We start from the raw sequence: 12,699 nt of genomic DNA, 5'->3' as shown, positions 1-12,699 counted from the left end.
AATGATAATAATAATAATAATAATAATAATAATAATAATTTTACAGTTATTATGGTACTGAAGGGGTTAATGACATTTAAAACTTTTTACAACAAAAATTGGTATCTGCTAACTGTCCTATGAAGTATCATCAATGGTTATATCAGTTTTTAATTAAGCTTGCAGAAAAATGATATTGTTTCCATCATGAATGCTGTACAACCAACAAGATATTCACACTACAGAAGGTCTTGAAGAAATTGTGGAATATTGCTAAGATTTGTATGCTTGCTTTATAGACCTCGGAAAGGCATATGATTGTGTAGTGCAGGACATGCTGTGGAGGGTTATACATTAGTTTAGGATTAATGGGCAACTTCTGCTTGCTGTGAAGTCCCTATATAAATGTCCAGATATTTACATCCAGGTAGATGGGCAGGTGTGTGTAATGTCACCTCACCTTTTCATAATTTTTATGAACTGGATTGACATACACAACAGTTGTGGAAGTGGTATCACAACTAGTGGGTGTAAGATAAGTTGGCTAACATTTGCAGACAACATGGTGCTACTTAGCTCATGAAGAGGTGATCTCCAGCATGCATTGAATGGATTTGTTGCTGAGTGCTAAAAGGCAGGGACAAGAATCAGTGTTGCCAAAACAGACACAAGCCCACTGAAGAAAGTCTTCCCAGTGCACTCTGCATTTCAGAGGAACATCACTGAGAAGTTAAAGTACCTTGAGGTTATATTCACATATGATGAAAGGCAGGAGACTGAACTGGATTCTAGAACTGCAGTTGCTTGTACAGTAATGCACCAGCTCCAGCATTCGTTCCTCAGAAGAGGAGAGGCTGAGAGAAAAGCCAAACGTGCTGTCTTCAACTTGGTTTTCATGCCTATCCTCAGCCATAGAAGTTGGGTAATCACCAAAAGAGTACAACTACAAATACAAGTGGCCAAAATGGGGTTCCTCCAAAGGATTAGAGTAATGTTACCTGATAGGGTGCATCGCTTAGAGATCAAGGAGTCTCTCCAAGTCAAGCCATTACTTCTTCGCATTAAAGGCCTATGGACATGTGATTAGAATGTCACAGGAAGGAATTGAAAAACAGATTCTTCAAGCCAAGCCAGCCAGCAGGAGATCTACAGGGTAGGTCAAGAATGACATGGTTGAATAATATCCATACTCTCAGTCATGCTTGGCAAAACTGCCAAAAGTTTAATGACAGTTGATTTTAATAGGACCTTATGGAGAAGTATCCTGAGGACACTACCCCCATGACCCTCTTTAGAATAGAGGGTGGAGAAGATGGACAGATGAATGAATCACTAAAATAATGTGTTACAAGTTAGCAATTTTCTCATTGCCCTTGTTATAAATAAACAATTTGCATATATTGCTTATATTTAGTGTTAAACATTTAATTAGAAAGCAGTTTAGATTTAATATAATTGTAGGTTCTGACCTGAAAAAATAAAAAAAACAGACTCTTTCATTTCTTCTGTATTTATTATGTTTCAATGAGTGGTCAGTTCAGTTAGAGAATGGAAGGATTGGGAGGAACCATAGCTGGGCTATGCATAGGACATCATTTAGCATTAATCTAACCCTAATGTTAATCTGTTCAAATCTAATATTCTGTTATATTTTGTTTTAAATCTTTTTTTTTTATTTATATATTAATAATAGCAGATTATTTATAGAATAAAACTATTTTATTCATAGGCAATCATTCCATTTGAGAATTTACAATGATAGTAAATTATGATGAGTTACATGCTTGTCATGTTCTCTAAGAAAAGTACACAATACAAACAACCTCTCTGCCCCAATTATATATCACAAGGAGGATTTGTAAATTTCTCTAGGAAAATTTTAATGAGCACTTCTAAAAAGCTATATTCTGTATATGCATGGTGGACTCTTCTGTATAGTACTACATTCACAACAACAGAAATGTCATGAGCTGATATAAACTACATAGAGTAGGACAGTAATGAATTACTGGATTTGTTTTATACATTTTCAAGTTCCATTGTAGGACTTGCATTATATTCAGTCATATACAATCATTATATAGGCATTCAAATATATACAATAAATTCTGATTAGGTGATAAAGTTGCAATTTCATCTTATTTTCTGTCAGTCATATATGACTAACTTTTATTTTATTTTATGTTCAAATAATTTATTTCAATACTTCAGTACATGTAGGTGAGGTTAAAAACTGAAAGCACAAAATACAGTTATACCTAATTATAGGTGACAACCACCTAATATCTTAATTTGTTCTTTCCAAAGCTTACCTAACAATCAAACATTTTTACAAAAATTAAAACTTTACTGTAGCTTATAAATTTACTAAATTATAACAAGAAATATTTATGTAGATATGTAAATAAACTTCTATCTTTCCAAAATGAGATATTTATAACTCAAAATTAAATGAAGCCTGTTTTTGGTTTCTGTTTTTACTTTAAAAATACAAACACAATTTTTATTTGCATATTCAATTTATGTTCAATATTAAAATATTGATAAGGCAACAATCTGGCAGCAAAGTTAGCACACTGGGTAAACTGCTTAGTGACATTTCATCCAACTTTACATTCTGAGTTCAAATTCTACTGTGGTTGACTTTGCCTTTCATACTTCCTGGGGATTGATGAAACTGACTTACCCCAACCCCTGAAATTGCTGGCCTTGTACCAAAATTTGAAACCAATATTAAAATATTGGTAGCTATGTTGAAAATATTTCATTTTTTGCAATGGTTATCATTTTTAAAATGCAAATATAAATTCAGTTTTAAAAAGATGACAGGAACAAGAAAAAAATAGAGAAAATCCCTTAGGGATTTTTTACTTGTTTAGTTTATGTATTCCATACAAGTACTTAATGCAGATAAATATGTTAAAGAAAAAATTGTAATCAAGATGAAATAACTGTTAATTCAAGAATTTGGAAGATATAAATGTCAGAGGGCACTGACATTTTGTTACATGTTGAAAATACGCATCATTTATACATAACAATATTAACTGCTATAAAGGGTCATTCCATTAAGTCAGACATTATCTACAGGGATTATGTTGCTGTGGAGTCGTTCATACTGGTAACGAGGAAATAAATGATTACCTAACTGAATAATATATATGTGTTGATAATGCTGTAATATCAAATTACGTAGTCCATATAAAATAAACACTACTTGACATTAGTGTTGGCTATTCAACCATGTGTCCATTCTTACTGTTCTTTGATTTGAGAATGGGAATATATTGTTGGCTTTAGCTGCCACTACTTAGCTATTTAATGTGTGTGTGTGTGTGTATGGAGAGAGAGGGATAGATAGATAGATAGATAGATAGATAGATAGATAGATAGATAGATAGATAGATAGATAGATAGATAGATAGATAGATAGATAATTTACATTACATGCATTCCACAAACTCTTTGAGAAGAGTATCAGCTTATTCATTCAATATAATATCCACTTACTGATATCTGTGAATCGATAGATTGAAATTAAAAATTGACAGATTTGTTGCAGATTTCACAGCACTGCAGTCTAAAGTCTTCACAATTATTTATGGGTTCATATACAAATATCACTAAATCATCTCTTTGAGAATCTTTGACTGGAGGCAATTTCATGAACCTCATTTATCCAGTTCTGTTGAAGTTGTATATAGACATAGCATGTTATATTCTAAAATTCTCCTGTGACAAGGAATACATATTCAAAAGCATCTTATAATTCCTTTAGACTATACTAATACTGGTTTCTTTTAACACACTCTCTTCAAAAACTGGCACAAAGCATCACTTCGAGTTTATTGATGTTGAATTGATATAGACACTTAAATAAACATAGTATATTATAGGTTTCTATTGACTCAGAAGAAATGTAAATCTAAGTCAATCTTGGAAACATTTGAACTCTGATTTTAAGTGTTGTAAGATATTTAGTCATACACGGCTCCATTTCTGCCATCTTATAATCCTATTTCATAATTCAAAATATCATGTCTTACAACTGCTGATAATACTTGGGTCTCTTTTCAAAAGATTACATTACTTGCAGATTACTTTTGACGGTTGATGCTATTAAAAATGCCTCATGTACAAATTAGAATGCCAATGCATTTATATGTATATTTTCAGACAGAAATAACCAATTATAACAAGTCAAATTAGGAGACTAAAATCAAAATTTGAATTCAACATACTGTTGAAAATACAATTTTATTCTTATTAAATACAACTTTGGTTTGAGAAATTTAAATGGCAATAAAGTAAAGAGATCAATTTAAAACTAATTAATTGATTTCTATTTGCTGTCAATGAAACATGAAAATAATAGTTTGTACCAATTGGAACTTTTGCACCACATTACTGCAGTGAAAGTGTTTGCTGGTCCTCCAAAGTGAGGTATAATAAATTCGAGATGCTTAAGTTTCTCCTATCTTTTCTACATTTTAAGATTCGTATTACAAGTTGTAGAATGTGAATGGGTGAGATACTAAGACCCTGTACAACCAGTTGAAATATCAGTTTCTATTACCAGTGCTGCAATGAGTCAAGGATCAAAAAACTTAACTCTCAATGGTTCAGTCTACCAACTACAATATTAACAAACTTGCATTGATGAAATTCATATTTTATCAGCTTAAAACCAGGAGATCAACAACCTCTGGCTCAGAGATCGTGTGACCCTGAGTAACAAAAGACTTTAAGGAGACCATCAATGAAAACTGTAGCTAAAAGGAAATCATTAAGAACCCGGCTGCTTTTATAAGTGAACTGCAGATTCTTAAGCTAATCTGTTTACAGCAAACAGCTGCTGATATTTTCCTAGTCGAATGCAGCATGGGCAATTGATTTTAAAGGTTCACTTCACATTCATGAGGTCCTTTGTTCAATCTTAGTGTATGAATTTAAGCAAGTGTATTTAACAAGTGTATTTGTCTTAAGTTTTGTATATGAAATTGTGAAGATGAAATATGTGGAAGCCTGAGAGATAGATCATGTCTATAATTTAAAGGCCCACCCTTGACACACTTTATCATGCTGGTATTACTTAAGAATTAAGTTAAGGATACAGGTATCCTATACATTCAATGAGCAAGTAATTCAGTTGATCAAACAACTTACTATTTATAATCAAAGCCAACAGAATCCTGTTTATTTTATATTTGCCAAATACACAGCAATACATTTAATTAGGGTGGGGCTTTATAAAATAATTACAAGTAATAAGTGAGCACTAATTTTATTGACTATATCCTGACTGTTATTAAAAAGGAACTTATGTTAAAGAATAATTTTAATTATGAAGACAAATATTTTTCTGATATATTTCTGTCAAGTTGTTAGTGTTAGGAAATTCATCAGTTTGTAAAAAAAAAGACAACTGTCTAAATAAAATTCATCTTATTCATGCAGTCATGGAAAATGTAAAACAGACCCCAGCCCTCATACTCAGTTGAGTTCATTTATAAAATTCTTTATAATTTCTCAAAATGCAAATATTATCAAATAAAACATTTCATTTTGAAGTATCATCTTCAATATTTTTCTTTATAATTTCAAATTTTCAGTTAAAAAAGCTACAAATTAATCTTCTTTAAATTTATGGTGATAGCTATGAATTTTTATCTAGTTCTTGAGTGGTAGACTTAATTTGTTACCACTTTTTCTGAAGGTATCCAAAGGCTAAAGTGATAATGCTAACTCCCACCTGGCACCTTGGTTGCCTTTAATGTTTCATGCTAAGCATAAGCTTCTTTTTTATAACAAGCAAGATATAGACATTAAGATTGGTGCTGACTTACTTCTATAATTATTTAAACAAAACTCCCACAAGAATTTAATGAATTGCTGTGTATCTGGTAAATGCAAAGTAAATAGATCTCCATTGTAATGTAAAGATACCTTTCTCCTTCCTTTTCACTAATTTTAGGGGCTCTGTAAATAGGTCATGAGCAAAGACTTCCTTCTTGACTAAAGGACAAAAAATAATGGTAGCTACAAGGAACAAACTACTAACAATATAACAGCTGGTTGATCAAATCAGATAACTGTGACATTTTCTGGGAAAATAGCTAAACACTTTGGGACTAATTCTAAGTATTCAATAATACACATGCTTGGGACATAAATTCTTGGGATTTAACTATAGACTTGGAAATTTGAGAATCTATTCTGAAGGTATTTGAACTCAGAACCAAGAATGTACAATGTCAGTTTTCTCGGCTTCTAACAATTGTGAGTATGAATGAGTAGTTGTTCAAACACGAACTTCTATGAATCTCTTTTAGAGGGTGGATGTACATAATCACAAAGGTTGCTTGCAAATGTTTTAAGCATGCCTAGCTTTTGCAAGTTACTAGTAACACACTCTTGGAAAATTGCAATTATTTTTCAATGGCAAAAACAATGCTGTAGGTTTCCTCTAGTAACTGAGCAAAAGATATTGGGGGTTATAAGCAAGAATTCTCCTTTGATGCTGATACTTGCATGGTTTCTTTTGGAGATTTTCTTTTGGGCATATATCTCAGGACAGGGGTTTGACATTTAACACTTTGTGGCCTTACATACTCACATACCATAATGCCTTCATCATATAAGATATAACATGCAATATTTTATACTTGACTGAAATTTTATCATAGCATGTTATGCAATTCATTTCCTGTTCATTTGATATGGCTATACTGCATTTTGAATGTCACATGTATAGTTTACAGAAATTGCACTATGGTATGAGGCATATTACCTACGAAGTAAGATAATAGTCTTGTTTTGATTCCTGATTAAAGTAAACATATTTAGCTTTATGATGTCAATATCTTCTTCACTCTTCTCCTAAAATATAAGAGTGTTAAAAATTGTCACAAAATTACAAATATCTTGGTTTCAATTGTTTGTTTTGTAAGTGTATTTTGCAACTGACAGCACAATGACAGCAAAAGTGTCTTGATAATAGCAGCAACTTAAATGAATCTTAGCAATAAAAATACAAAGTAATAACAGACTGAAAATCAGTCCAGAGATTGGTGCTGATATATATATGAAATATTCATACGAACAAAAATAAAAGTAACGAAATATTATACAAACTCTTTCAAATTATAAAGATTGATAGCAGAAAAGAAAATATGGTAATAAAATATGTGATAAATTAGAAGTGGAGTGCAAAGAAATGAGAAAACATTTTGAATATAAATGTAATATCTGGGAATTGAACAAAATGTACCAACAGTAATAGACATGGGTGTGAAAATGATATTAAAAATGGTTGGCTTAAATCATTCAATATTATCATATAGTAATAAATCATAGAAATTCTTGAAAGTGACTGATCTACAAGAAGCAATATTTTATGAAAGACTTTTGTAACATTAAAAACAAAAGAATGGATCGGAAGAATTGGTAAAGTGCCAAACAAATTTTTTGTAGTATTTAGTTGCATTCCTTTATATTCTGTGTTTGAGTTTCAACAAAGTCAACTTTAGGTTTTCATTCTTCCAGGTTGCATAAGATAAGTACTAGTCAGATACTGAAGTAAATACAATCAATCGTTTCCATTTCAGTATTGTATTGTTTCATTGAGGATCAGTATTTAATCTAGCATTTTCATATCCTGAAATAGAATTTTCCTGGAGTTGATTTGGCTTTTTTCTAAGGCTAAGAAAATAATTGCTAGAAATTAGTTGCAAATAGCCTGAACTGGAGTGCACCTATGGGCAAGACACATAGCTCCCACTGACTTAGTCTACTTATATAAAAGTAGGTTGCTCAGTGTGGAGTAGTTCACCACTATATGTAGTAGCAACAACAGCAGAGTAAAACTGATGAGTGATTTGTTTGTGGATAGATTTGATTACAACTTCCCATATGAGAAAGTTAAATGTAAGAAACTGGAATTTTATCTGGGAGAAAAGTTACCACCTTTAAACATTGCAGAGTAAAATCTGGCCCATTTAACCCCTGAGATATATGTGAAAAATTACAAATTAATATACTGAGGTCAAAGTAACCAATTATATTACCAACCACCTATTGAAAATGGTGAGAAGAAATCAATATAAATGCTTAACAAAAGTAAATAGAAATGGTTTTAATGGTAGCACTGTCCATTAAAGAATTTGTTGAAAGAAATAATTATTGAAGGTTTCATAGTCATGTAGTGTATCACAGTTTACACATCGTCAGTTGTGCATATCAAATATATTACTTCTTTACTGACTCTCTTTCCATACCCATACTTACACACACAGTTATCTCTCTTTCTCTTTCACACACACACACACACACATATATATACAAAGAGAGAGAGAAAAAGCAAGTGAGTGACAGAGAAAGTGAGAACAAAGAGCAGATATCACCAAAGTATTTTTCAGAGAAATACAGGAAACTGATTTTTGTTTTTAAATTTCATGAAGAAAAGATTTTCATATGATGTACACTATTATATACCTATATTACACAAATTATATTATTTATTACCAAGTGGGGTAGATTGGCAGATTTAATTGTATAGTGGACAAAATACTTGGTTGCATTTAGCTACATTGCTATATATTCTGAGTTCAATTTCACTAAAGTCAGCTTTACCTTTCATCCTTAAATGATTGATAAAATAAGTACTGGAGTCAATATAATCTATTGTTTCCCCTTGCAAAATGTGGAGTGGCCCTGGAATTGTTATTTATTCTATTGACAAACTTTTCAGTTTTCTCCAAAAGTGTTCTCTTGGATATGGCATTAAGCCTTCTCATGTCTTTGTTGTCCTAATAGTGTTCAATGCCATTTCTGAAGTGTGACTCTAGAACCAGTTAACAGCACATGGCCAACTTATTGCTATTCCCTTTTGCTTTCCTTTAATGTTTGTGAATTTCTTTTTTTCTCATATGCTATCATAGTTATAGATATTAACAAACAGATAATAAGTAGCGTATCAAGGTTTTCAAATTATCAGTTATGCATAAAAAAACTGAAAGATTTATAGAGCCATGTCAAACAGCTACAGATATCTGATTTGATAACGACCAAAATCTCATTTCCAGCTTGGATTTGGTTCCAAAGTCATGAGACTGAACTCACACCATCTCAGTCTACTAAGCAGTAAAATAAGTACCATGTGAAAATATAGTTTACTTGTGTAAGTAACAGGACCATTGCACAACTTGTCAATGTTTTTTAACTTTGTAATTTTGGTGTCATCAGCCACAAAATTGCAAGTAATGGAAAGGACTCTAGTAAAATGATATTTGTTGATATGTACTGCATTAAAAAGCAAGTTTCCAGTAATTCTCCAACATATAGGTGCAGGTACAACTGTGTGGTAAGAAGCTTACTTCCCAATCACACAGTTTGAGGTTCAGTCCCATTGTGTGGCACCTTGGGCAAGTGTCTTCTATTATAGCCAAAGCCTGGTGAGTGGATGTGGTAAACGGAAACTGAAAAAATCCTGGTGTGTGTATGTGTGTGTGTGTGTGTGTGTGTGTGTGTGTGTGTGTGTGTGTGTGTGTGTGTGTGTGTTCATGCTGCCACTGCTTGACAGCCGGTGTTGGTGTGTTTACATTCCTGTAAGTTAGCAGTTCAGCAAAAGACACCAATAAAATAAGTATCAGGCTTAAAAAATACAAAAGAACTAGGATTGATTCATTCAACTAAAATTCTTAAAGGTTATGCCCCAACATGGTTGCAGTCTAATGATTGAAACAAGTAAAAAGCGAAAATACTATAAGATAGTCAAGCAACTATTTTTATCTATCATACAAATTTTGAGATATATGTTCTCACTTAAGAATATTCTTATCAATTTATTTGATTCCTCAAGTAATATATGTTATAATTCCAAGACAATTTATTTCAAACTTAAAATGGTTAATGTCTGCCATGAAATGTCTGCCATGAAATGTCTGCCAGGAAAATTTCTTCAATTGCCATCCAAATTAGATTGTTAAACATAAAGCAGCTAGGATCAAAATTAGATGGCCTTATGTCTGAGTGTCTAACTAATAAACTTGTTTCACATTACTTTGTAATTGTAAGCATTACTATTTAAAATAGAAAAGGATAGCAAGTTAGCAGAGATGGTTGGGTACTTGGCTATATTGTCTTTATATTCATAGTTCAAATGCTGACAAGACCAATTTTGATTTCAATCCAATGATTGATAAAACAGCTAACAATAGTATACTAGGAGAGTTTCAATCAACTATTATAAATTATCTGTATTGAAATACATAGTTGTTAGTAAAGGAGTATAATGGCTGTATGGTTAGAGTTTGAACTATTGAAACACAAGATCTTAAGTTCAGATCTTACCTAAGTAATTGACCCCTCAAAAAGGCATGGAATATTGATTCTCTAATATCACTATTCAATGTCTCCTATTCTTCACAGCAGCAAAACGTATCTGCTGATACAGATTAGCACTAGTTTCCTCAGTTCTTTTCTGCTTCACATTATTTCCTGTTTGTCTTGTACAAAAGAAATGCTTCACACCTACTTCATGATCATCCAGATGTAAAAACAATACACCCCACCCCAATAAGCAAAAGTTATTAAACATGTAAACAAACTGGATTCACATACACACACGTGTGTCTGTGTGTGTGTGTGTGAATTTATGTACAAAGTGACTAAATAAATAATACAGCTCTCAAGAAACAGATATATCCTCATTGTTTATGCCAACATGCACGTGTGTTAACCTTTCATGGTAACTCATACTTTCCTCACATAATCAACATGACATTTAGAAAAGAAAGCTTCCTTTTAAGAACTCACCATGTAAGGAATACAAGGGAGTAACCAAAAGAAACCAGAATTTTGCAATATTTTCTTTTCTTAGTTTTACATGTTTACACTTTTATCGCTTTCAAAGTATTCACCATTTGAAGCAATGCATTGGTCCAGACACATTTTCCACTGTTCAAAGCAGTCCTGGAACTCTTGCAAAGTGATGTCTTTTAATGCCTCCATCATTTTCTTCACCTTTTCCACATCAGCAAAACGTTTTCCTTTAAGGACATTTTTCATATAGGGGAACATAAGAGAGTTGCAGGGAGCAAGATCGGGTGAATAAGGAGGGTGAGTAAGTGGGATCATGCCATCTTCAGTCAAAAACTGTTCCACACTCAAGGCAGTGTATGGAGGTACATTGTCATGAAACTACCACTCTCAACTTTGCCACTGGTCGAGCGTTTCAGCTCACTGTGTCTTGCAAACAATTCAGAACTGCCAAGTAAAATGTTTGGTTAACAGCTTGACCAAGGAGGGACAAATTCCATGTGGACTATTCCTTTTACAACGATAAAACAAATCAGCATTGTCTTGACATTGGACTTCATTTGATGCACTTTTGGATGGGGGCATGGTAACATTGAATGCTTCCATTGACTTGATTGCTGCTTCGTTTCCAGTTCATAACCATAGCACCAGCTTTTGTCACCATTGTTGACCTTCAAAAACAGGCTTGGATCAACTTCTTTCAGTTCACAACATGCATTTATCCATGGCTGCTTTTGATCTTCCATGAGCAAGTGAGGCCAAATTTTGTTAGTAGCTGTTCAAAGCATGTGAAACTGTTTTGGTCACCGTTTTCCCCAGCAGGAAACAGAATTTCATGGAAGCACACTATCCCTTCCTTTCAGCCATCACAAAAATCGACAGACAGGGGAGAAGCACTGCGAAACAAAGATGCACTACGTGTCAGTATGACATTATCTGATGGCACCAGTCAGCAGACTGATGCCTGAGGGTTGCATCAATTGGCTTGTAGTAGTGGAAGCCTGAACTACAATGGGCTTGTCCCATAAAGAATGTTTCCAGTTACTTTTGGGTACCTCCTTGTATTTTTCTATACCAGAAAGTTGCCCATATATCTGAGACATTGCATTAAGCATACAGCTTCCTGTTAGGTAAGCACTATCATCATAGTGTTTTCAATGCCTTGACATCTCCTAATGTCATCTACTTCCAAAATCTAATAAATGTCCCCACTTTTTCATTACATAACTCTGCTGCTCTCACTAGTCGAGCCTATATACATACAGGAACAGACGGATAGATGGGAAATGCTACATTACCAGACTGCTAGGCTGCTTTTCATACAGTATGCTGTTTGATCCACCATAAAGCTTGGTATATCTTAGATCTTGGTTCTGTTGATTGCAAGACTACCAATATACCTTAACTCAATTCTGACTTGGACAACACAGCAATAGCAGCAGTCTTTGTTCATCTAAACATCCTCAGTACAAATACAATATCAATCGAATTTACTGATACTTCAATAATCTTATAAACAGTTTGCAGTGTTTTCTGATCAGACAGATTTGTGTACATTGCTTCTGTTCACCAAAAGGTAAGTTCCAAATCCAACCACAATCTACAAATTATGCCACTCCATTTTATCAGCGGATCAAGAAATTTGTGACTCCTGATTACCCATTCTAAATCAAATAAGTTACATACACCATTATCATTCCACCACTGTAATGGTTATGATGGATACTAATAAACACTACCCACTAAATTCCTGTTCTTGAGGATCTAATTAAAATTACAAATATATATACATCCAGCTAGTCTAGCTTTATTGCACATGAGGAGGGGGAGGAGGGGAGGAGGGTGTGGATGAGGAGGGGGATGGGAGGTGGTGGCAGTGATGGTGGTGATGGTGGTGATGGT

The sequence above is a fragment of the Octopus bimaculoides genome, chromosome 18 (assembly GCF_001194135.2).
Source record: "Octopus bimaculoides isolate UCB-OBI-ISO-001 chromosome 18, ASM119413v2, whole genome shotgun sequence".
NCBI classification, from domain to species: domain Eukaryota; kingdom Metazoa; phylum Mollusca; class Cephalopoda; order Octopoda; family Octopodidae; genus Octopus; species Octopus bimaculoides.
This window is presented reverse-complemented; position numbering follows the sequence as displayed.